The sequence below is a fragment of the Doryrhamphus excisus genome, linkage group LG4 (assembly GCF_037039965.1).
Source record: "Doryrhamphus excisus strain RoL-2023G ecotype Guam linkage group LG4, RoL_Dexc_Guam_v1.1, whole genome shotgun sequence".
NCBI lineage: Eukaryota > Metazoa > Chordata > Actinopteri > Syngnathiformes > Syngnathidae > Doryrhamphus > Doryrhamphus excisus.
The window spans coordinates 12,559,844-12,584,902 of NC_136360.1; the positions used below are offsets into that span (position 1 = coordinate 12,559,844).

A 25,059-nucleotide genomic window follows, 5' to 3' on the forward strand; every position below is an offset into this window, starting at 1 on the left:
GGTTGTTTGTCTATATGTGCCCTGTGATTGGCTGGCGACCAGTCCAGGGTGTACCCTGCCTTTTGCCCCAAGACAGCTGGGATAGGCTCCAGCACCCCCGCAACCTTCGTGAGGAAAAAGCGGTAGAAAATGAATTAATAAATGAAGATTTCCATCACAATTCCCCCCTTTGATCATGTAAATGATCATACAACCTGATAAAATAAACATGATTATATGTGTGATTATCATGAACAGATTTGTGTTTTGATGGTGAATATGAAAACTGGGAACGTGTGGTGACATTGAACTTGACCACACCGAGGTCAGATGCTGACATGTTACATTTTCAACCTGAGAACCGCAGATGTCTCTATTAAAAGCAGGGATGGAGTCAAAGGTCATAGCCTCCTCAGGTGATCGTGACCATGTGACCCCACCAACCCGTCTAATTGACTCACAAATGCATCGGTGTTCTATAAGTGTGGGCCTGTAAAGTCAATAGGACTTGATTAGCCGCTGCCTTGTCATTGACAGCTCCTATTTGACCTGCGACCTCAGATAACGGTGATCCGAAGTCCGTAAACCGCCCTCGCCATCATCTCTCCTCTTGGGGATAGCTGGTGTCGCCCTCCAACTCGGAGGCCTCCCGGCGGAGCGTGGGGTAGCGGCTAGGGTGGACATTGTTGCTGGGCTGCGGAGGAAGGGCTGGGAAAAGCTAATCCTCAAATCCGAGCTTGGATTTGAAGCAGGCAGGCTGAGAGAGTAATTGGCTCGTTGCTAATAATTGGATTTTTCTCCTCCTTAAAGGCGCAGAGAGAAAGAAGACCATGTTTCATCTCAACATCCAAAAAGAATGATGGTCTGGATAATGTGGCACCGCTCTAATAGGTGAGAAAGTCAGCCAAGCATTGATTACGCCTTCATTTATTCAACACCTTCAATTTATTAATTGATATGACAGCAGGTACACGTGTTCATTTACAACATGACAACATAACACTGCATCTCATTGAGGACACCATCAAACTATTATTCATATACATGTTTTTCTACTCTTTTTATCCTTTTTTGTCCACACGCAAAATGCATTAAATCACCAAAAATGTACCGCCTGTGCCAATATCTTAGTGTGTTATATTTATTAAGCTCTATTCACTACAGTTGTGTTACACTACAGTGACTTAAATAAATTACTTCCTTCAGGCTCAAATGACCTCAGCTTTATAGCGCCTCTATCCATCCATTTTCTATACTGCTTATCCAGCTGTCTTCGGGCGAGAGGCAGAATACACCCTGGACTGGTGGCGAGCCAATCACAGGGCACATATAGACAAACAACCATTCACACTCACATTCATACCTATGGACAATTTGGAGTCATCAATTAACCTAGCATGTTTTTGGAATGTGGGAGGAAACCGGAGTACCCGGAGAAAACCCACGCATGGTGAGAACATACAAACTCCACACAGAGATGCCCAAGTGGAGATTCGAACCCAGGTCTTCTTGATCTCCTGACTGCGTGGCCAACATGCTAACCACTCATTCACCTTCTTCCGATATTTTAAAGGGTGGTTGGCATTACTTTGGTACTGGGGTGTCACAAGATCTCATTCAGAAAAAAATGTCTTGTGGTGACTAGGCCAGGGATGATTTTCTTCGTTATGTCCACTATTTTGGGTAATAGAAGTGTAAAGGTGACTATAGGGCTGTGTTTGATGACTGAGGGTGGCTAAAAATGTAAGAACTATGAGGTCCAGCTCATAGTTTCTTTGAACAATGTCTCAGTCTAAACTTAAATCTCGGGGTGATAGGGCCTTCTCTGTTGCAGGTCAGGGACTCTGGAATGATCTGCCTCTTAACATTAGACCTGCACAATCACTGGAGCATTTTAAATCCTTTTATGATCTGGCTTTTAAAACAGGCTAACCTGGGCATTGTGTGCTTGTTATTGTTTTTATTTGTCTATATGGTTGTTTGTCTATATGTGCCCTGTGATTGGCTGGCAACCAGTCCAGGGTGTACCCCGTCTCTCACCCAAAGAGAGCTGGGATAGGCTCCAGCACGCCTGCGCCCCTTGTGAAGATAAGCGGTCAAAATTGAATGAATTATTTATTGATTGTCTTACTGTTTTTATTAGTGTCATTATTCTGTGCAAAGTTTTTGCATGTGGGGCGGCACGGCGTTCGAAGGGTTAGCGCGCAGACCTCACAGCTCGGAGACCAGGGTTCAATTCCACCCTCGGCCATCTCTGTGTGGAGTTTGCATGTTCTCCCCGTGCATGCGTGGGTTTTTTTCCGGGTATTCCGGTTTCCTCCCACATTCCAAAAACATGCTAGGTTAATTGGCGACTCCAAATTGTCCATAGGTATGAATGTGAGTGTGAATGGTTGTTTGTCTATATGTGCCCTGGGATTGGCTGGCGACTAGTCCAGGGTGTACCCCGCCTCTCGCCCAAAGACAGCTGGGATAGGCTCCAGCATCCCTCGCGACCCTTGTAGGAAAATGAATGAATGAATTATGCATGTGTGTTTTGTGTGTTATTGGCTGGTGTACAGCACTTTGGACAGTTAGCTGTTGGACATGTGCTATATAAGTATATATGACTTTGACCTTAAAAATGTAAGAAAAAACTTAATTAGAAGGTCCTAAACCTACTTTCTACCTCTAACTGAAAATATTCCATCTATAAAGGAGGACTACTACTTCTACAGGGTCATCAAACTAATTACTTTACTCTACTTACTACTGTGAGGGCTTCATTGTGCTTGGCATTACCCTGGATGTCCTCCATGATGATGTCGAAGCTCCTTGTTGTCCCAGGTGAAGCCATTAGATGTAGAGACATGATGGAGAACATCCGCCATCATCTCTCAGCGCCTCCACAGGCTTTGCTAAATCCAAAGGATGCTACAAACTTTATCCTACACCTTCCCACCTGGGGTTTATCCATCTTCACTTGTTACACACATACAACTTCCAACAGCACAACACTGCTGCTACAGACATAGATATAATATATGTCCAACACAGACACATCACAGCATTTTATGGTGGGATTGGCCCCCGATCAATATCGGAAGATTTTCATAAAAAACGATAAATAAACGGCAAACATTACATGACTGCTGTATCATCAGTCTAGTCTGTAAAACCTCATGGATTTAGTTAGCTTGATACAGGCTACACTATACAGTCTATCTATTGACATTTCTTGCATCTTTTTTGTGCACGCTGTGCTTAGGTGTTAGTGGAGGCAGCTATCTAGCCCCCTTGCGAGCGTTAACGGCCTAGCTTCTCGTCTTCATACTTCAAATGTAACTTTTACCACACTGACATTTTGTTTTGAACACAAACGAGCAATGCAGTTAGTTCAGAGCTCAACAGCTAAATAACTCTACGGTTTACATTCTTTCGCTTATATGGCGTTAAAACCAAGGTACGTGGCCAACAGGGATTATAGTGTGCATACAGTATACATAAAAATATTAATACTGCTTCACTTCTTTTTACACTTGTATGACACTTAACTCATTCAGGCCAAGCCTTTTCGGCCATTTTTGATCATTTTGACTGAATTATCAAGAATATTATATACAGGCTTATATCAACATGGCATGTATCAAAACAATGATTGGACTGTCATCTTTCATTAGAAAAAAGTTTGTTTCTACCTTTTTCCGTTCTTTAGTAATCAGCAGTAGAACATAAGTTTCATAAGTAAGTTTCAGCTATCAGCTATCGGTTCTCTCAAAAAAAAAAAAAAAACGAGAAAAGGGCTTTGTGTGAAAAGATACATTTCAAGCATAACTTTGACACTTTGACACGAATTTAGCCATATATACTTAGCCAAAATATGTCCAAACATGAACAACACAAAACATTTTTAACTGAAAATAACCATTTATAACACGCATGTGCAAGCGAGTGAATGCATTCTGATTTTCAACTAAATGAGTAATCTCTTCAACCCGACAAGACCCTATACCTTTCACTTCCTAGTTGCTGTGCAGCCTGTATTTCTATGGGAAAGATCCCAGACGAGTTCTTATAAAAGGCACATCTGCCATCTTGTGGCCATTTTTAAAACTGCGCCAACATGCTCTCTTTTATTGTGGAGTTGCGTCATCACCTCGTTTTGCCTTTAGCACAAGAAAAAGGCTAGCAATCGGATTGAAAAAAACATAAATACATTTTTGGTAGCGAATAAATTAAGAATATTAAAACTTAATATTAATGACAGCCATAGTTTGACCCTAAAAATTTAAAATTAAATTATGTTAAAATGTAATTAAACAATATCATTAAATATTTATCATAATTATAAAAATATGAAACAAATATTTTTATTTAAAAAATTAGTTATAGTTTTTTTTAAATGTCAAAAAGCAGTAAGAGAGGTATTGAATATAGAAAGAAATTGCCGTCAATAAGTGTCAATATTTTGCATCTCATCACAAACAGTCTGCTCCATCATCATCATCCAGTGTATTCCATGCAATACACAGTAAAGGCAGTTCTAATATAAACATAATCACAGTGTAAGTGCAGACGAGAAATGTGCTTGCTATCATTTCCTGCATTAAAGGTCAAAGCTAAAAAGTCTCTCCTGAGTGACAACCCTTACACGGAACAAAGCGGATAGAGCTTTTTGTGTTATTTCCACAAAGCTCTCATTTTGTCCAGTAAAACGTAGCCAAGCCGGTTGCTCCGGACAATCCTTGAGGGGAAAAAGTCTCGTAGATTAGAGGCTGAAATTGGGCTACAAATTGGAAGTGCATTAATACCACAAAAGGGCAAACACGACGAAAGTGCAGAATGGGAGCATGTTAGCGATGTAGCAGCTATACTTATGGACGCGAACATACTGTACTTTGAACTATCGAGCTACACTCATTCAACACCCACATTTTTTATTATCATCATAATAAACAACAGAAACCTTTTGAAAAGGTGTACTGTATTCTTTTAAAAATCATTTCCGTTGGTTGACATTTGTCAGTTTTTTTTCAAGTGAAAAAGTCTCTATTCGGAAAAGAGCGTTTGTATTATATATATTTTGGTCATATTTTTATGATGTCATCGGTTGCTATGGAGTCAAAATAATGGCAGCTAACAAACCATGCAATGAGTAGCTGACTAGTTATGGTGTTTTTTTCTACGACTTTTTTTTTCTCAGAGATTTAAGACTTTAGTATTTAAATTTCAAATTGTATTTTTCAATGTGGCCCTAATACTCTGTCCTCAATTGATAGCATCAGTTAATGAGCTAAACTAAAAGGGGCTAACAACCAAGGCTAGCAAGCTAGTCTAATGGTATGGAGAGAGCTAAGCCTGAAAGCAGTAGGTAATTAGCTTAGCTGACGGCAGCCTAACAGGTTAATGCAAGTGGGGTAAACTAAAAGAAGCTAATGGTAACAGTTGCCGACAAGTGAAGCTGCTAGCAGCGAGTAAGATAACAGTAGCTGATTAATCAAACTGAAAACAGCTAACAGGCCATGCTTCCTGTTCAAATGAGTAAAATTATAACAGCTAATAAACTATAGTAACAGTAACTAACAAGAAAAACTGTTAACACAATATATTAACAGTGAAGCTAATGAATTACATTAAAATAAGCTAACAGTGATGAGATAAACAAAAAGCAGGTGAGGATTATAGTAGCATTAGTTGACAAAAACAGCTAACACTAGCAAATGAGCTAAACAGAAAGCATCAAATGGTAGCAGTAGCTAAAAATTAATGTAGCTAATTAGTTAAGGTGGTAGCAAATACAAAACATGCTAACAGTACATATACTAAGTGAAATAAGCTAAGAAGATATGCTAACATTAGCTGATGTCAACATGTGGATTTGTTTTCAGTAGCGTATCTACTGAGAGGTCATTCATAATTCACGCTTGTGCATTTTGGTAGGAGGCAAAAGTGAAACCAAAATATGAAGACAAGGTGTTGTAGTGATTGTAGTCGACAGGGCGTGTGTAGTATGTGTGTACGCGCTACAAAGTAGCAGGTTTTTTTTTCCTCTACACAATGTTACAATCAACTTGTCGTGTTTGTTGGTTTTAATTGTGTAGCTGCATTTTTGTCTGAAAAAAACAGCAAACAATGCGAAAGGAAATGTGGAATTACATGGTACAGATAAATATTGCTTCCTATTAAAAGCAAGAGGAAGTTTTTTTAAAACATAACTTGTCATTTTGTTGACACTGCGTGAACATTCGCACCTTTTTGGTGTGGTGTCGTCACCTTTTTTAGTGGAACTTGTTTCTATTTAAGGATGTGTAAGAAATATATACCTTTATCACAAACTTAATTTAAGACATATTAACTAAACAACATGACATGGAAAACTCCAAAAACTCCAAAACAAAACTAAAATGACAATAACAAAAATGTTAGCGTGTGAATGTGATTAGAAGGCTGATTGTTCTTGTTATTCTTGTGCAGTCAAGCAGCTAGTTCAGTCCCAAGGTGCAAATGTGCACATTTAAAGCTGCACTGCTGCCTCCCTCAGGTCACAAGTGAGTGTGTTTGTGAGCCACTTCACTGTGGCTGCACTCGAACGCACCACGCTGCCAAACACTCATTGGTCAATGTTGTTAGTTTGAGTTTTTTTTGTTTGTTTGTTTAAAAAATAAATACAAATCTGTGCATTGAGTAATAATACTTAAAAAATAATGACACCAGTTAGATATTGTTACTTTAATTAATTACTTAAAATAATTTATTCTGTGTACCAATATTATATTACATCAAATAAATATATACTACTAATAATAATAATGATAATTGATGAATAAGGGCATTGATATCAGTTTTATTCATTATTATTTAGTTTTTGATTACAAGCACCTAATAAAAAAAAACAAAAATTTAGAAGCAGGTCAGTGATGACAGTTTATTGTTGTATGTTCATTAGATTTTTTTTTAATTCATTCACTCCGTGCATTTAACACATACCATGAAATCATATAACTACTTCAGAATGTATTATTTAATATTTGTATACTCATGTATTTTCTTTGATTTTTATATTAATTAATTAAGTGCTCGGACATATTTAAAATTAAATGATTAAATTTAAATGTAAAAAAAAATTATACATTTTATCAATTCATTCTGTGCTTTTAAACAAGTTGAATGTAACTTAAGATCAAATAAGTACATTTAAATTCAATAAATAACTGAATAGTAATATGCTTTGTTCTTTTTTTATTTGTTTACTCATTAAATGTAAAAATATGTCAAAAATACCTCAAATAAATAATAATAATACAATATTTGCATTATGTTTATTCATTAATTTTGTGAACATTAGAATCAAATAAAACAATAATGTAATATTGTATAATTTCAATATTATACACATATGGTTAGACTGCTATGCAAACAAAGCAAAAGCTCTTGAAAAGCTGCAGTTGTGTTTTTGTATTCAAATGTCATCTTGGTGGGGGGTGAGTGGGGGTGGAGGTTGGTGGGGAATTGGGGGGAGGTGCATCTATTGTCTGGTAAGAAACAAAAGCAGTGTGACATCACTAATGTTTGAAAAGTAAACAGCAGGCTCCAAGGCGGCGTGGAAAGGCAACCATATGTCGAGCTGAGGCCGCCGGTGTATCGCTGACACGGCCGCCAAGGCGACTCTTGTAAAACAATTAAGCCGCTATTAACATATATTTTATTAATTGGCCTGTGGCGGGCGTGTGGCGGCGTTCTCACAGAGAGTGACAGCTGAAGGAATCGGGTCACGTTAGCTGGCCGGCTATCGATAGCAGCAATCGATGCAATTAGAGATTAGCGCATACTTTTGTCATTTACGCTCTAATGTATGCATGGATTTCTCTTTCACTGGAAAAATGATTTCCTCCCCCTCCTTGTTTGCAGCGACTGTGTCATAATGAAAGCCCGCCCGCTTCCTGTCTCGACCATCCGCTCTAATTAGAAAGTCTGCATGGCGTCAATAGTCTATTAGGATTAATTAGGATAGGAAGTGACAGATGACCATGTGGAGGTCAAACCATCGAGCTCGTCAAGTGACGCAAAATGTTTGTCACTTTTCATGTGTCGGGGTCACGTTGTATGCCATTTGCTTGTCTGCGAGCAAGGTTACATCAAAAATGACTTGACTTGTTTCTGCACTGTGACAGGTGAGGAGATGCTAGGGAAGAAAACCTCTATTTTTAGTGCAGATCTGGTAGTTTAGTTTCACCTTTCTTAGCATGGATATAACATAAAATGTGTATCTTTTTAAGTTGTTTCTCCGAAATTGTTTTTTTCTTGGTGGTGGTCAGCGCGCAGCTACATGATGTCTACTAGCTGTCTCTTTGTTAGCTAGCGTGATTACGCTCCAGTGTAACATTGGCCAAAGTAGAACTTACCTAATTTTGTTGTTTTTATTATTATTGTGTTATTTCAATAATTTCTTAGTAAATAGTTGCTCAGATTCCTTAAGACAACTAATCAAATGGTAAACTTGATTTGTTGCTCAGAAAAGTGGTCAATGATGGTCTTCTCCAGTCCTGTAGAGGGAGCTCATGCACATTATAATGTAATAATAATTACGTAGCATGATTATACACAAAGCGAGCCAACTGGTTTCAGGCTTGTAGCATTGCCCAGGGAAATATAGGATATTAAAAACACAGAAATGTATGTTTTGTAGGTGTGTTCAACATAACTTGAAAAGTTCTTAATGGATTCGTATGAAACTTTCAGCAATTATCGGAAAAGGGATATGGAAGAACTGATTGCATTTTGGGAGTGGTCCAGATCATAAGGATTTTTAAACATTGCGAGATAGGACCATTTTCGGAATTACATTACATGCATACAACGCTACACGGTCAGACTACTTGGGATAAAAATATAAATAAAAATAAAGTTTGCAAATATATAAGACTTGTCGAATGTAGGATTATTATTTTGGTGTGAATCACAATATAGGGGCAACTATGGCGATTGGCGGAGGTCTTCACTCTTTGAGGGTTTTTCTGGTTCATTTTTTTTTTTTTGGTTGAATTGTTGAGAAAAGTAGGCTGCCTCTCAGCTAGCTTACTGGCTAGCGTAATCTCTTACTGGCAAGAAAGCATTCAGAAACCCTGCTATCCTCACTAGGGTTGTGGGGGTATGTTGGAGCCTATCCCAGCAGTCTTTGGGCGAGAGGCAGAGTAAACCCTGGACTGGTGGCCAGCCAATCACAGGGCACATATAGACAAACAACCATTCACACTCACATTCATAACTATGGACAATTAGGAGTCGCCAATTAACCTAGAATGCATCATTGACAGGTGCCAGACAGTTTGGTTTGTTACATATTTGTCGTGTTATCCTGCTGACAAAAAAGTGAAGCCCTATTTTCGGTGGAGTTACTATTAACATGAATGTCCACACTGTGCAGACGGAGACGTTAGCTAATTGATCGATGCGGTAATTACAAAGCAGACAATTAGTCTAGGTTATTGATAGATGAGCCTGTGCCTTTGAAGCCCCCCCAGCTGTCGTCTGTCCCCACGGGAGACGCTTGTCCTTCCGTGTCCATGACGCGCTTTGACATGACCTCACCGCTCTCACTTGTTGACCCCCATCCTGCCTTGCATGTACCCCAGCATCGCTGTCCAGAAAAAAAATGATATTTCACCTCAAACATTTTTTAGGACTTTGTACCATAAAAGCAAGGCGGAGACATTTCCAAATGTCACTTTCACTTTCTTGTCAATGATTGGCACTAAGAAGAGTCATCATTGCTAGCATGCACCTTGTGCCCAACAAAAAGGTAAATGTTACATCGCCTTTTTGACCATTTTGTTTGTACTTTGTTATTATTTCATGTTCACCATTTCTTGGTTGGCTTGGGAGGTTGTGTAAAAAAAAAAACAACTTTTCGACCTACACAGAAATTGTACACAAGGGCTGTCCAAAGTGTGGCCCAGGAGCTATCTACGACCTGCGGCTGTTTTTTTCATCAGCACATTCTAAAAATGCAAATAAAACATAAAAGTATACCAAAAATTAAAAAACAGTTTTCATGAGATGAAGACATTAGGTGAATAAAATCATACTGTAGGGGAAATAAATGCATAAAGTTTAAATATTAAAGACTAAAATATGTAATTTTAAAAAGTCATAATATTATGAGAAACAAGCAAAAGAAAGTATAAAGCTTAAATTTGAGAAAAAATAGGTGGGGCAAAAGTTATAATATTATGCAATAGAATAAACTCAAAATATGACAAGAATAATGACATGATGTTACAAAACAAATGTACAAGAAGAAAGAAATATTTGTATCAATAAAATAAACAACAGTAATGGAAAAGCAAACATGCAAACAAAAGTGTAATGTAAGGAGAAAAGGTTCATTCATACTCATGATATGACTGTCACCCATAACACAGTTATTTTCTTTAAATATTAAAAAAAGTAAAGTTTAAATTTACATTTAGTATGGTGATTAATGATCTTTTGTTTTTGTTTACACAACTTTTGTTTTGAGCACCCCAAAAAGTTGGAGTCCAACCCCCAATTTTGTAAGTGTCAAAACTTTTTGAACGATCACAATTATCAGCATGTTTGTGCTAATTTGCATATATATTTTTGACATCACTGTGCTGCCTTTCTTTATCCAATCGGTCGACTCCAGATTTGGTAATTCGTAAATTTCAAGGGAGACAACTGGACTCTTTGTTGAAGCCACTTTTAATTCAAAAGGCTTCTTCAGTACCAATTTTTTTAAGTGGGGAGTCTTCCTGTTTATGTCTGTGTTGCGTCCCCTGGGAGTGGTCATCGGGTTGTTGTTGTTGTTGTTGTTGTTGTTACCCAGCTTGGCTGGTGAACAATAGTCCTAAATAGCATGTTAGTGGACACACTTCCTGTGGAATGAGAATCTTCGGGAGAGAGATGTCAGGACAGGTGATGGAGTAAACCTTTTCCTCCTGTTTAGAGAGGACGTACCAGTTTGACGTAGATGGCTTTCACACACCCACCTGCCTATCGCAGAGTTTGGACATGGTTGTCCTCAAATGAATGGCCCTTCTTTATGACATGCAAATAAACTGCCGACTCCGGGCTGGAAGAAACTGCCCTCCTATGTTGTTCTATGCGTTTCTTTAAGGTTTGTCTGGTCTCTCCAATGTAGAGGTCATAGGACCCCTACACTGCTACACTGCACTGCGTAAACAACATTGCTGAGTTTGCTTCTCAGGATTTTGTCGTTGGACTGAACCAGCTATTGTATGAGGGTTTATGGGTATGTTAAGTTTGTTGTTGACATGAGTTTCTCTGACAAACCAGCCACGTACGAGACCACCACATTTAGGTTCTTATCCTCAGGCTATGGTGGCTAACTCTAATCTTGCAATATTGCTGTTTAGTTCAGTTAAAAAACAAAACTGTGCGGCAATGTAACGCTTTCATTCCTGAAAACACACTAAAAACACTTCTGTACTCCGCTGCTAGTGTGTTAACCAAAACAAAGTACACTGGTTGCATATCGTGCCTGGAGGATTTAGCACGCCGTGATAGCATTTTTTCTTCAAGACGCGTGGACGTCGATGGGAACGTAATGTAATGTTGTGGAGTTAATGTGTGCACGAGAGACGCGTGTTGCACTCCAACTCTCCAGAGGACGCTCTCTGGTGCAGTCCAGCAATGGCCTGCACTGCTGGGGGGCATACTTAGCCCTGCCCCCCCAGAGGAGCACTGTTATTATTGCTAATATGAAGTGATAAATACACCGCAATGCCTCCATACTACATACACTTCACTGACTGTTGGGGGGGATGCACCTTGGAGACTCTTGGAGGGTTTTTTTTTCTTCTTTGATTTTTTCCTGCTGTTAAAAAAAAGCTTTTGTCAGAAGCATACAAAAAGTAGTGCTTACAATTTCTTTGTATTTATTCATTTCTACTATTATTTTACTTTGACTGTATTGTGTTTTATTTCATTCATATCATTGGGGTGTTTTAAGGTAATTTTAATGTTTTTTTAGGTCGATATTCCACAAACTACTGACAGATAATTGTCATAAATAGAAAAAGTCAGAAAGTTAATATTACTGTAATTTCTGGTCTATAAAATGATTTTAAATAAATTTTAAACTTAAACTTAAACTTTGAGCCCTGAGGCTAATTTATGGCTAAGTTTTAATCATCCCCTTTACTTCAGAACTATTTGTTAAATACTGTGCCGCTCATAAAACAGTGAGGGAATGGCTTTTTTTGCAGGAACCAATCACGAACTATCAGTGAACTCATAACGAGTTTGTCAACCCACCAGAAATGGCAGGAGGCCATTACTCAATATATTACAAATAACACTAAAGTCATCACACGGCAACACTCAAAAGGTAGCATGGAAGCCTAATGATGTCAGCCTCCCTGTGGGCTACTCTGCCTTCCTCTGTTTTTCCTCTAAATTTATTTATACACCAGTGTATAAATATATATATATAGAAATATATATATATATAATAAAGAAATAACAATTTCAGTAAATTAAATATGCAGGTTTATTCATTACAGACTAGATACTATAAATACAGAAATCCCTTGTTTATGTGATGAAATGGTTCCAGACCCAACCATGATAAGTGTATTTCCAAAGAATATGAGTCCTTATTTATAAATGGAATACTGTTATATTTAGAGCATAGAAAACCTTTTTATCATTGTTTTTATAACAGTTAGAGCCATCCAGACATGAAATAACACTATTATCGTCACCTTCACGCTCGTAGTAGTGACATAATAAAAGAATTAATAGACATTTAATATATGAATAATTATTGTACATGTGTGCCGGTGCTGTGGGGGTCGTTGAGGGCGGAGGACAGGAGTTGATGTTGAGAGTTTTAGCTTGGCCTGGGTGATGGACTCAACAGTAACCCGTGTTTGAGATTATTGTGCCTGTCGTGAGATCATTCAAACCTGCAATGAAAGCCGCAGATTAGGTCAGATGCTTGTACAGTATGTGTCACCAAAATGACAGTAACATTACCTAGTGACCACTATACTACATATCATCACAATGCCTTTGAATTTTGCTTTTTATGCTTGAAAATGCTTTAACTAGGCAACAAAGATGTGTATAAATATGCTTATTTCTGACGACTAATAGGCCGTATTTAACCATGAAACAGAGTAAAGCCATGAAATTCAAAGCGCAAAGTGGCGAGGGATTACTGTAATATGTAAATGCTTGGAGGTGAGTGTGTATGAAGCCTAATGATAACGTTTTTAAAATGGGGGGTCAAGCTAAACTACTGTCAAGACAAATATTTCCACTGGAGTCCACTTCCATAAAGCAAGACAAAAGAAAGTAAAAGTGTTTCTTGGGAATCATGGCCCTGGGCGGGAAGCGTTCTGCTTTCCTTTACGTGCACACAAAGACGTGCTTTGTGTGCACGCCCATTACGTGCACTCTTGACAACATATGGCTGGAGGGTGGGGGTCGGGGGGTTTAGATATATATTGCACGGATGAGGTACTTCATAAGGAGCATGTGATCATGTGACCTCACTGACGCATTCAGCGCTGAATGGACACATTTTCCAAATGCTTTGAATTCCCTGAAAGAAAAGCAGCTAACCTCCAAAGTGGACGTGATGTCCATTTTTCCTCATAGCTAGCATTAGCCATTAGCGTTCACAGTGTACACAATTAAAGTCAATTGAAAACTTGGCCTGGTGGGGGTCATTTTGAGGCACAATGCCGTCATGTGTCCATTTAAACGTCCTCTTTCTTTTTTTCTTTTTGTCTTTGTTTGTTCCAAACATGCTTAACAATTTACATTAAAGTACATTACGTGATACACTTACACAATTCAACATGTCCGAAAAGGAGTAGGAAGAAGCATATCACCCAATGATCCGTTCCCCCTGGTTGCATCTATTTAGTAATCCGCACAGTGTGGAACGTTTCTGTGTGGCCAGGGCCTAAAAGACATTGCGATGATACATATGTAGTATTCTACACTTGTCACAAGGTGTCAGTAATGTTACCATAATGTTCGGCGAGACACACAAGCACCAAAATTGATCGCCAGCACAAAGAATCCTGTTATTGAAGGATCTCATAACAGGAACAACAATCTTTAAGACAGGCTACTGTTGCGGCCATCACATATGCCAAACTAAAACCCAACTCCGAACCCCCAATGTCACTTCCTGTCCGTCACTCAGCTCCTCAAGCACCTCAATACATTAAGGTTACATTTATTATATCTACTACACTGGGTAATACTAGTTTAAAGGTGATTACAGGGATACCACAGTTGGGTGTGGAACCAATAAACTGAAAGATTGCTGTCAAAATTATAAAACTGGTCAAAATTTTCATTATTGTAAACAATACAATACTGTAAGTGCAATCATGCGATGTTCCTTCATGTAACCTACTCAGCGTTTTTGAAATAAATAAACCATGACCAACAGACGACTGAAACTTCAGTGAAAAATGTTCACTACCGACACCTAGAGGACCTACGTGGAACAGCAGTGACATCAAAGTACAATACGAGCACTTTAACAGCTAGCGTTGACTTTGGGTCGCAGGCGATTAGCTGCTACATTGTGATCTAAGAGCAATACTTCTACTAAAATGGTAGCGGACGGTGTTGCGTCTGAGTTAAATCTCAGCAGCCGCAATCTCACGGACGACTTGGCCAGAGCCCATGAAATATTGAGGTCAGTGGCGGCACCAGCGGCCCCGGTTGAGGGGAGTTCATGTCCACAGGCCGCCTCGGCGTTCGCAGACATCCCAGTAGGAATGTCGTACAGAAGAAAGCAGTGATAAAAATTTCATTGAAATGCGCCGGGGATATTGCTAGCATTCTCCCCAGCATCACTATGAAATCTTAATCCGAGTTAATGGAAGAGATATGAAAGCCTTTCTCAACTCAAACACACGCTCTGCATTATTTATCAATTATTGTCAGAAAAGTGATTCCGCTCTGAGATTTGCCGCCGTGAAGATGGAGCCAAAGACGATAGGCATACATGCTCTTTTTGACCTCTAATGCCAGCAGATTTTACAGTAGAGCTGCCTGTGCAATCAGCTAAACGGGGTATAGGGTGGGGCGGGGGTAGGGGAGTGGGGACGTTGGAATAGCTGGAGGAAGACGCGTAGAAGAATCCTTTGTCCTGAAGGTTGAGCACTTTGCTAAAAGCTGGCTAATGTCTCAAACACACTGTGATGTTCAGCAGCTTTCTTTTAAAAAGCTTCTATCTAACCCCCACTCTGCTTTCTTTTTATACTCCAATTACACGAGACATGTTTGCATGACCTCCTCTCCGCCTAATTCGCAGTGACAGCCTCCTCTCTCTCCCGCCTGTGTGCCGTAATAGAAACTGTGTCCCGCGCCGGAAAACATTATTCGCTAATGTAGCCGCCGCGTGTCCGGCGCCGAGCCGGGCCTTGTTCCGGTGCCGCTACATGGCAGGGAACAGGTCCTGATTAGCATTAGCATGTGTACCCGGAATCCCTGAAGACAGCCTGCTTCAATCATGTTGAGGCCTCCTGCACTCTGCTAGGCTGACGCTAACACGCTAGCGGCTCGCTAGTTCACACGAACGAATATGATAACATGATTAAATAATTACCAGCTACTTAGTTTGTCTTCAACAAATGTCATTTAGCTTCTTAAATGTTAATACACCATAATACAAATAAAATGTACAGCATACCACTGTTAAAAAATTACATTTTTTAACATTAGTCTGGGGCAGCACAGCGGTCGAGTGGTTAGCGCGCAGACCTCACAGCTAGGAGACCAGGGTTCAATTCCACCCTCGGCCATCTCTGTGTGGCGTTTGCATGTTCTCGCTGTGCATGCGTGGGTTTTCTCCGGGTACTCCGGTTTCCTCCCACATTCCAAAAACATGCTAGGTTAATTGGCGACTCTAAATTGTCCATAGGTATGAATGTGAGTGTGAATGGTTGTTTGTCTATATTATCTATATGACCAGTCCAGGGTGTACCCCGCCTCACGCCCGAAGACAGATGGGATAGGCTCCAGCATCCCCCGTGACCCTTGTGAGGAAAAGCGGTAGAAAATGAATGAATGAATGAATGAATGAACATTTGTCTGTATGCTTCACTAATAATGTTTTTTTCATCAAGGGTTGAGATTTCGCACTTTGTTTTTTCAAACAAACCAAACCTCATATGGTAAAAGTTATACACTGTAGAGTGGAAAGTGTTTTTCGGTTAAAGTAAAAAATTTGTTTGTGATTTTTCTGGTTAGCATACAATATGGTGCACGTCTTGGCGTGTCAATAATACACTGCTTGAGTCCAACTGTGTTCTTAATATATTTTTTTAATCACTTAACGTCCTTGTTAGCAGCATATTAGATTGATAATACATGGAAACAGGAACTGAAAGTTGATGCCATCAGCAGTTGACTCTGCACCGATCCCTCCTGCAATGTCTTCTTATTCTCTGGCAGATGAAATGGGTTAAGTAGCAGAATTACAATGCCATCTTGGAGCGACAAGCTACATTCCCAGGGAGTCCATCTTAATGTGAGCAAGAGCGAACAGGCAGCGCCACGTGTATTTCTGGTGTAATGAATAGGAAACTTCAGCCTTCCTGATGAGATCTCTTACTGGGCTCTAGAGAGGAGGATCCACCGGGTAGTTGAATCTCGAATTCAGGAGGAGTGTGGTTTTCGTCATGTGCGTGGAACTGTGGACCAACTCAATATTCTCGGCAAAGTCCTTAAGGGTGCATGGTAGTTGGCCCAACCAGCCCACTAGTGTTTTTGGACTTGGAGAAGGTGTTTAACTGTGTTCCTCTATGAAGACTATGTGGAATACCCTGAGAGTATGGGGTAGTGGACCACCTAATTCAGGTGATTCGCTCGCTGTATGACCAGTGTCAAAGCGTGTTGGCAATAACTCGTTTCCAGTGAGGGTTGGATTACGCCAGGGCTGCCACCGGCAGACATGTTTGTTCTGGATGTTGCAGTAGGGGCGGCGCTGATTGGCGGATGGGATCGGTGTTATAAAGCAAGTATCATCCAATATCAATACCGTGCTTTTTCATTGGTATCGGCTGATACCAATTGGTGGTCGATTGATCGGCCCTCTCTGCATTTTGCAGATGATGTGGCTTCATCAGGCCCTGAACTTCAACTCTCACCGGATCAGTTCACAACTTAGTGTGAGGACTGAGATGAGAATCAGTAACTCCAAATCCAAGTCCATGGTTCTCACCCAGAAAAGGATGGAGTTCCATCTCTAGGTCAGGGACGAGATCCTGCCCAAAGTGGAGGAGTTTAAGTACCTCCGGGTCTTGTTCACGGGTGAGAGAAGGATTATCGACAGGCAGATTGGTGCGGAATCTGAAGTGATATGGACTCTGCATCGATTCGTTGTGGTAAAGAGGGAGCTGAGCTGAAAGGCAAAGCTCTTCATTTACCAGTCGATCTACGTTCCTACCCTCACCTATGATCATAAGTTTTGGGTAGTGAAAGTACAAGGTGGATGGGTGCAGGGAGAGGAGTACGGAGGGAACTCGGAGTAGAACCGCTGCTCCTTTGCATCGAGAGGATCTGGTCAGGATGCCTTCCAGACACTCTGCCTAGGGTTCAGGGCACGTCGGACCAGTAGGAGATCCAGGAGACGTTGGAAAGAATATGTCTCTCAACTGGCCTTGGATCCGTCGGGAGTAGCTGGACAAGACCTGGAAGTCTGGGCTTTCCTGCTTAGGCTGCTGCCCTTGCGACCCGACCTCATAAGAGGAATAAGTAGGATGGATGAAGAGGAAACACAGAACTAATTATGCTAGCAGTTAACCGTTAAATAATGTGGCTTTTTTAGCATGTGACAAACTGATGTCATCTATTGCTGAAATAAAGCCGATGTTGTGCATTAATAAAATACAATTTTTTGGGAGCTTTTTACTAACATCACATTGAACTTTTTACATTTTTCAACAAAGGCGTGGCCAAAACATTTGTCAGCCGTCAGCTGCTCCGTGCTGCTGTCGCTAAACGCTAAAAGCCCAGTCGCGAGCGCCCTAAGAGCGGCGGGCCTGTTTTACTTTGGCAGGGGCCCATTGGATGTGTTTTACTCTGGTGGCGTGGTGGATGTTGATGAAGACGGCAGATGAGGAAGCGGGCGCACGCTCGGCTAGGCGGAATGCGAGGTGATAAAAGCATAAAAAGGAGGCATGAATGTTGGATGTGCTGTCACCAGGATATGCCACCAACTTATTTAGGACGTCGACAACAAGCATTTTATTGTGGGGGGAAAAAAAAAGTAATGGCTTTTCTCTCTTACCCCGCCCTTTGCTTTTGATGTCCCGCTTTGACGATAATTCATTTGGGTAAAGACTCGGCTTTGTTGTTCTAGCCACAGGTTAATGCAAATGGACTTGCTAAGATTTGAACAGGGCGCAGCAGAAGTCACAATAGCGTGACTTTAATGCAAATTATTAGCAGAGTGCTCTGCTCAGACCAGACTAGTCACACTCCGAGGACCTGCCGGAATCGCAACTGAGTGATGCCATGACTTATTGATATCCTGCCTTGTTCTTAAATCACTTTAATTATGAGAGCTTGTTAATTTGTGGGGGGGTCCGAAGGGAGGTGTTGTGTGTCGTTAAGATGTCGCACAACTTCATCAGTGAGCTGGCATCCATTATTCACTCTCGCTTCTTAAGTATTTTTTGTAGTCGTGTGCAGAAAAGGCCAAGTGGAAGAAGTTAGGAGGTGGAAACGCTGCGATCACGTGACCTGAGTGGGGAGGGGTGGGATGAGGAAAGGCGGCTGCAGTGGGAGCAATTTCCCGACCTTCTAACCGCAACTGAGGTGATGCTGTTCATCTTCGGGAGGCTGCTGGTGTCAGGAGGGGGTCCCACGGGGACATGCACGTGAAGACATCTGGACGTCCTCAGACTTCCTCCAAACAGCAGAACTTCTCCCCTGCCTCCTTTTTCTGTCCATTCCATCCATTTTTCAAGATAGTTTTTTTTTTTTAACCAACTCCCAACCCCCCAGCCCCCACAAACACACTGCCGCATCCATGAGAGGACCTGAGCGTCCATCTGTCGTCCTCCCGGCGCGGCCCGTCTTGTTGTTGTTGTTGTTTTTCTTCTGGTTCTGGCAGCCTTCAAGCCACCAAAGACACTCTTTGTATCAATTACTCAAACCTCACAACCTGGGGAACATCTTTGGCTACTACATTTTTTTTTTTGTTTTTTCATTCTTATTCACTTCTCTCATTTGGGTAAATAACATCCATGTTGTTAAACTCACTCCTTGCATAATAGAAATAAATAAAACTGAAAAAAGACTCAAAATAATCAAAAACTCAAACTACTGTATGTGTGTAATATAGGTGCATCCTTAAATACCGGAAATTGTCGTAATACAAGTAGCACTCGCAACGTAGCCAAGTGCAGTCGCTCCTCTTGGGTTTTCAATGTTAATTGACGAAATTAATGAACAGAAATAAAATACAAAGACGCAAAACAATCCAAAAGTCAAATCCACGGCATACTCACTAAAACACAACGACATTTGTGAGCCTGATGAAGATGCGTCATTTAATTATTGCGATTGCGCCTCTCGAAAGTATACATATACTATGTATAAATAAGTGATAATAAAAATACAATTTAAAAAAAAATGAAAAAATACATAAATACACAATGAATACGATATTAAAAATATTTTTTAAATCTTGAAAGTCCGACAAATCGCAGTGAAACAGCAGAATATAAGTGATGGGACCAGGCCAGTGGGGGCCAGCAGTGGGGTCCAGCTTGCTACAAATGACAGACACCTTAAATGTAACACACATCTTCTTTGATTTGTAGCAGGCTGTGCACAACTTCCCTTGCTGTTCGATTTGAGTGCTGCACAGGGATTTAAATCACCATTATGTTTTAAGTGTCGTCAAAATGGCCTCCATGTCGGCAGGTATGAATTATTGCGCTACTCCAAACCCAAAAGGCCACATACAGTATGTCATATTTTCCTCCTATTTCCCCGGCGTTTACATATTCATCCACTCTAAGGTGCTAATATGTGTGTTTCATGCCTGTACTCACATGTTGTTTGCACGCCCGGTTCCACCTGGGCTTGTTTTGGCGTCCTGTCAAGAACGCGGTTGGCGGAACACATGAAAAAGAAACATGGCCATGCATGTTTAATTAGGACAGGACAGAAAGTTCTCCTCTGAGATGTGGCGCCTCCTCCCACCCCCGATGCTACCCCTGGATTATTTTCACCCTTTTTGAAGTAGAAAAAATACAGTTATTAATATTTCAAGGCCTTTTTGCCATCACCTAAGACACAAACACACACTTCTTATCCTTAAGAACATTTAACACACACAGCATACTCATCATGTGGACTGGAACAGCTTCCACTTTCCTACAAAGACTTTCTACAAACTCCCCTGCATACAATTGTCGAAAATGTCTCACTAAAATGAAGAATGAAAATTGAGGAACAACTGAAAAAGGAAGTCTAACCTGTATATTTTTCCTTTGCCATGTTTGAAAATTTAACCGTCCGCACATTATTGTGTGAGGAAATTATTATCCCTGTCCATAGTACACATGTGACATTATGTGGGGATGTATAATGTCATTTTATTCATGCAATCACTTTACTTGCAAGTACAATCGGTCTTTGTTTTAGGACATTTTGCATTGCAGCGTTCTGTGATTACAACGTACTCTCATTAATTAATAATAATAATAAAATTTAGTCTCCACTTCAGCGAGGTCCTCGCAAGGCATGCTGGGAAGCCCACGTGCAACTTGTTGTGTTGCACTGTGAGTAAGGGAGACATTTGGGTTGATGACCTGTTGGTTTGTGTTAGAGGTACAAACTACAGTTGTCTGTAGTATGTATTCCAAATATTCCAAATAGTGTATGTATATATATATATATATATAATAGATGCATTGTTCTCACTCACACAAGCTTAACTCTCATGTTCACACACACTTCACTTTCACTTTCCAGGCACACAAGCTTAAGTTTCACTTTCTAGAGGGGTGCAGCGACTGTTGTGTATATATATATTGCTATTACAATACAATATGAAAACTTTTAAATTGTATGGCCATGTCCACCGAAGTGTTTTCTAGCTAATACATATATTAAACTCAGGTTAGGTAGAAGCTGTAATACACAATCCACAGTACGTTGGTGATCTTGCTGGCCTGACCTGGTTTCTTTGTGGCAGGGGGTGTGTGTTGTTGTTGTCTCCTTTGCATAGAAAAGGTCACCAAGATAGATCACAATCTACATGTGTGACTTCCTGTATTCATCACAGCCAGCAGGGTCACATGACATGTTCTACTCCTTCGTTAGCACTGGAGGAACACTTTTAATTGTGAACAATGTTTGGAGCCCCCCAGGTCTGAGGGATGTTTGTTACCGTGGTGACACTCCTCAGCTAATGGGCGACCATGATGATGATGATGATGATGATGATGATGATGATGCAATAAAGTGAAACGTCCCGGCGAGTAGGAGGAGGAGGAGGGCCGGGTAGAACACATGCAGGCCTGTGAGGGATTTTTAGCTCCCCTCTTCCTGCTGAGATGTTAATTACATCTTCTTGCAACTCTCCTTCCCACCACTAGTTGGCCCCCTAACATTGCCCTCACGATCATCAAGTCAAAGTCGTTACAAATTGGATTCACTTAGACTTTGCTACGTGTTGTGAGTGTCATGAATGAAAAGAAGAAGAAGCGGAGATGGGAGGGGGGCCTTGTGATGCTGAAGTGATGCTATCATCATCATCATCATCACAGCTAATTGGAGTTCATTATTAATACACTTTGATTGCGCCCCCGCTTTTACATCTTTGCACAAATGAAAGGAGGGAAACAAAGTACACACACACACACACACACCTCTACCCCCAACACACACGCACCTTAGAGTGCCGCTTAAATCAAAGCATGATTAATTGCAGGCGCTGCTCCTTTATAAAAAGATGAAGCTATGAGATGCTAAAAATTGATGAAAGCGCACCAGTTAGGGCCTGGGCTTTGATTTTTGTGACCTTTCGCTTTTATTTTGACGAGCCTAGACCACCTCTTAACCCAACGAGACCCTCTGTCTTCATAAAGTTGCATGAGCCAGGGAACACATTTGGTGTGGATTTTGATTAATGTGTGTCTGCAGGGTGCAAGCTAACAACACAAATATGAACTATTATTATTATGCTGGAAGTGTTATGTGGTGAATAATAAGTCCCACTGAGCGCTTTCCTGCCTATTTCCTGTTCTATGGTTGTCATCACCCATTTCACCATAATGTAGTGACGTTACAAGGTAAAGAAGGTGCAAACTTTACCAACCTATCATCAAAGTAAAGGTATGAATGTTTCCTCTTGCAGTAAATAACATGACCGCATAATGGAAGAGGAGAGTGGTGGGCATCAAACATGATGACATCACAGGAGACCAGCGATTAAATGCGTCAGCATACACACACATATATAGTCATATATAGTACATACAGTACCTATTATTGTTATTACACTAATTACTCGTTTAATATGGTTGATTGGTTCCACACCTGACCATGATAAGTGACTTTTCGTCAAAAAACCTGTTTACGCCTTACACTTTTTAACATTATTAGAGCCCCTTAGTCACTTTTACATTTGTATTCCCCAATATGGTAGACATAATAAGAGAAAATTGCATGTAAATGAAAATATGGTCACCCTGGGTTGATATGCTAGCATGACTTTATCTGAGGATTAGCATCATATATTTTTTTGCTTGACAAAATGCACACTTCTTACATTGTAGGAAATGGTGGGTATATATTTTTTTAAGCTAGCTACAATACCGGCATATTGGCAGAAAATACCCAAACAAAGGCATGTTTAGCGTACTTAGCTTGAACAAACAAGCTAATTTCACGAAACGTGTCCTTTAAAGCTCCATCAGTGAAGGGGAAACAAGCAGACTTTCCTAACACCTTTTGACTCAGCTATTAAATTGCTGCGACTTTGGAGCTAATCCCGGGCTATTCCCCGAGCAAGGCAGGAAGCAGCTAGCCTCCAACTGTAACACAACTGAGAATACCCCTGAAACCTCCCGAATGTCTGGAGCAGGGCTTTGGCTTTCGGCAAATAGAATCATCACCCCTGCAAGAAAAACAAATAAATCCTTGGTGGCGCTGTGTTTTGATACGTAACGAGTGGCGGCTTCCCTCTTCTGAGATCTTGTTATGTGGCGCATCAGCGATGTGTCTCTCTGCGGCCACAGTTCATCTGTCAAGGCGGATTTTTCCAGCACAAAATAATGATGCGCTGCGGCGCCCAGGGGCCCACTAAAGTATCTGCTTATTTAAGATGGCTTTGCTGCGCCGCCTAGCTAACACCTGGGCCTCGTGAGTGGAGAGACACAAAGAAGAATACGTCGTATTGAGAGCTGCCCGATTGTTCTGATGTGTGAGTAATGCCGCGCTTATTGTCTGCGGATCTGCACCCGTGATGGATGTCAGGAAAAATATATAGCGCGCTTAGCCACGGCACAGGCGACTTCCTGTCAGGAAAGACGATTTAACAACGCGTCAGCCATCGCGTGTGCTTATTTATAGGCCAGAGATCTTTACCACTGATATTCACTACATAGTAACAACAAACCAAAGAACAGGAAGAGTCAAACAATCAAGAAGGTTAGCATGTAACTCTAGTTAGCTTATCAGTGTTTCTTAAACATAATTAGCTTATTGAATCTCTCCCCCTCTCAATCTAGTTATAGTTTTTGTGTTATCACGCTAACAAACAAATAAAGCAACAAATGTCAGACAAAACATTACTGTGTGCTTTTGAGCTTGGCAAAGATGACGTGACTAGAGCTAAACTTGACATGCTAACCATTTCCTTTCAGAAACAAAACCAACTCTTATGGTTGTAAAGACAAAATCGTGACATGTTGAGACAATCAGCTAGCACCTGCATCAGCCGGAAAGATAGCCTAGCATGGCTACAAAGGACAATTGTTTACTTAAAAATGTGGCAAACATTGCGAACGATGCTGATAAGTTAACTAGCTTGGCATGCTAACTCTCAAACCTAGCTAGATAGTGATTGCTTGATAGCCTGTGTAAACAATTAACTAATTTTATGAAATACATTATAGTATATATTCTGCTCGCGAACCCCCGCTAGTTTGATTCTTTAATCACAACGCAGTCGAAAAATGTGATGCCTTCATTTGCATACCGCTCTGCCTCACGTCTCATTTCTTCAACTAAAGTGCCAGCATAAGTTAGCGTAAAGTTGACTTTATTAGCGCGACATGCCAGTTAAATCGGAGATAAAAGCAACACGTACGTTACAGTAAAGTTCAAACGAGACACATTGGCCTATAGGACGTCTGACAGCATCATTTATCAAAAAATAATAATAAATCAAAATCTGGTCCACTCAGCTGGCTGCTCCATCAAATAATACACATTGTCGTGTCACCGCGCGTTTATTATTCAATTTGAAAGCTGCCAAACGGGACGAGTTGCTACAAACCCTTTGGGAACAGACGGCCCGGCGGATGTTTTTGTTATCAATTTGCTCTGGTAATGACAGATCTTTACGTCTTTATAGTGTCACTTTACCCAGCGCTCAGCAGCTCTGAGCGGGATTCCACAAATAAAATCAAGTTAGATGAAATACGGTCAGATAAGGCTGCTAGCCTGATGTATTGTAGGCCAGGTTAGCTTGATGATGCCACTCTTTGAATGGACACAAAGATTATATTCTAGTCAGCTCAATCTGCTATCAAAGTCGTGATTGACAGCGTTGCCCTTTTGGAGCAAATGAAACCGTTTGTGATTAAGTAGCGATATGTAGCACTGCGTTGCTAATTGGTTAGGTGGGCGGCACTGCTGATCAGCCGATGGGGCGTTTGGGTGTAGAGGAGTTTCTTAAGTCAAGGTCTCCTCGTTCATTTGAATGAATCATGGACTCAGGCGCCGGAGATGAATTGATATTCTCACAAGCGTATACCTTCAGGTTCGTTAATCAATGTGTCAACCACCCCCCCAACATGAAAATGTGCTTTAATAATAATTCCTTCCCTCGCTGCCCTC

At 40.7% G+C, this 25,059-nt stretch overlaps 1 long non-coding RNA gene across 1 annotated transcript in view; it reads left to right on the forward strand.

Moving 5' to 3' along the window:
* The window catches only part of LOC131129988 (uncharacterized), a 122,508-nt gene that overhangs the window by 44,816 nt on the left and 52,633 nt on the right, over positions 1–25,059 (forward strand). Inside the window, exon 3 of the long non-coding RNA XR_009129938.2 lies at positions 790–870. This is a non-coding gene — a long non-coding RNA (uncharacterized LOC131129988). The remainder of the gene's footprint in view (positions 1–789; positions 871–25,059) is intronic.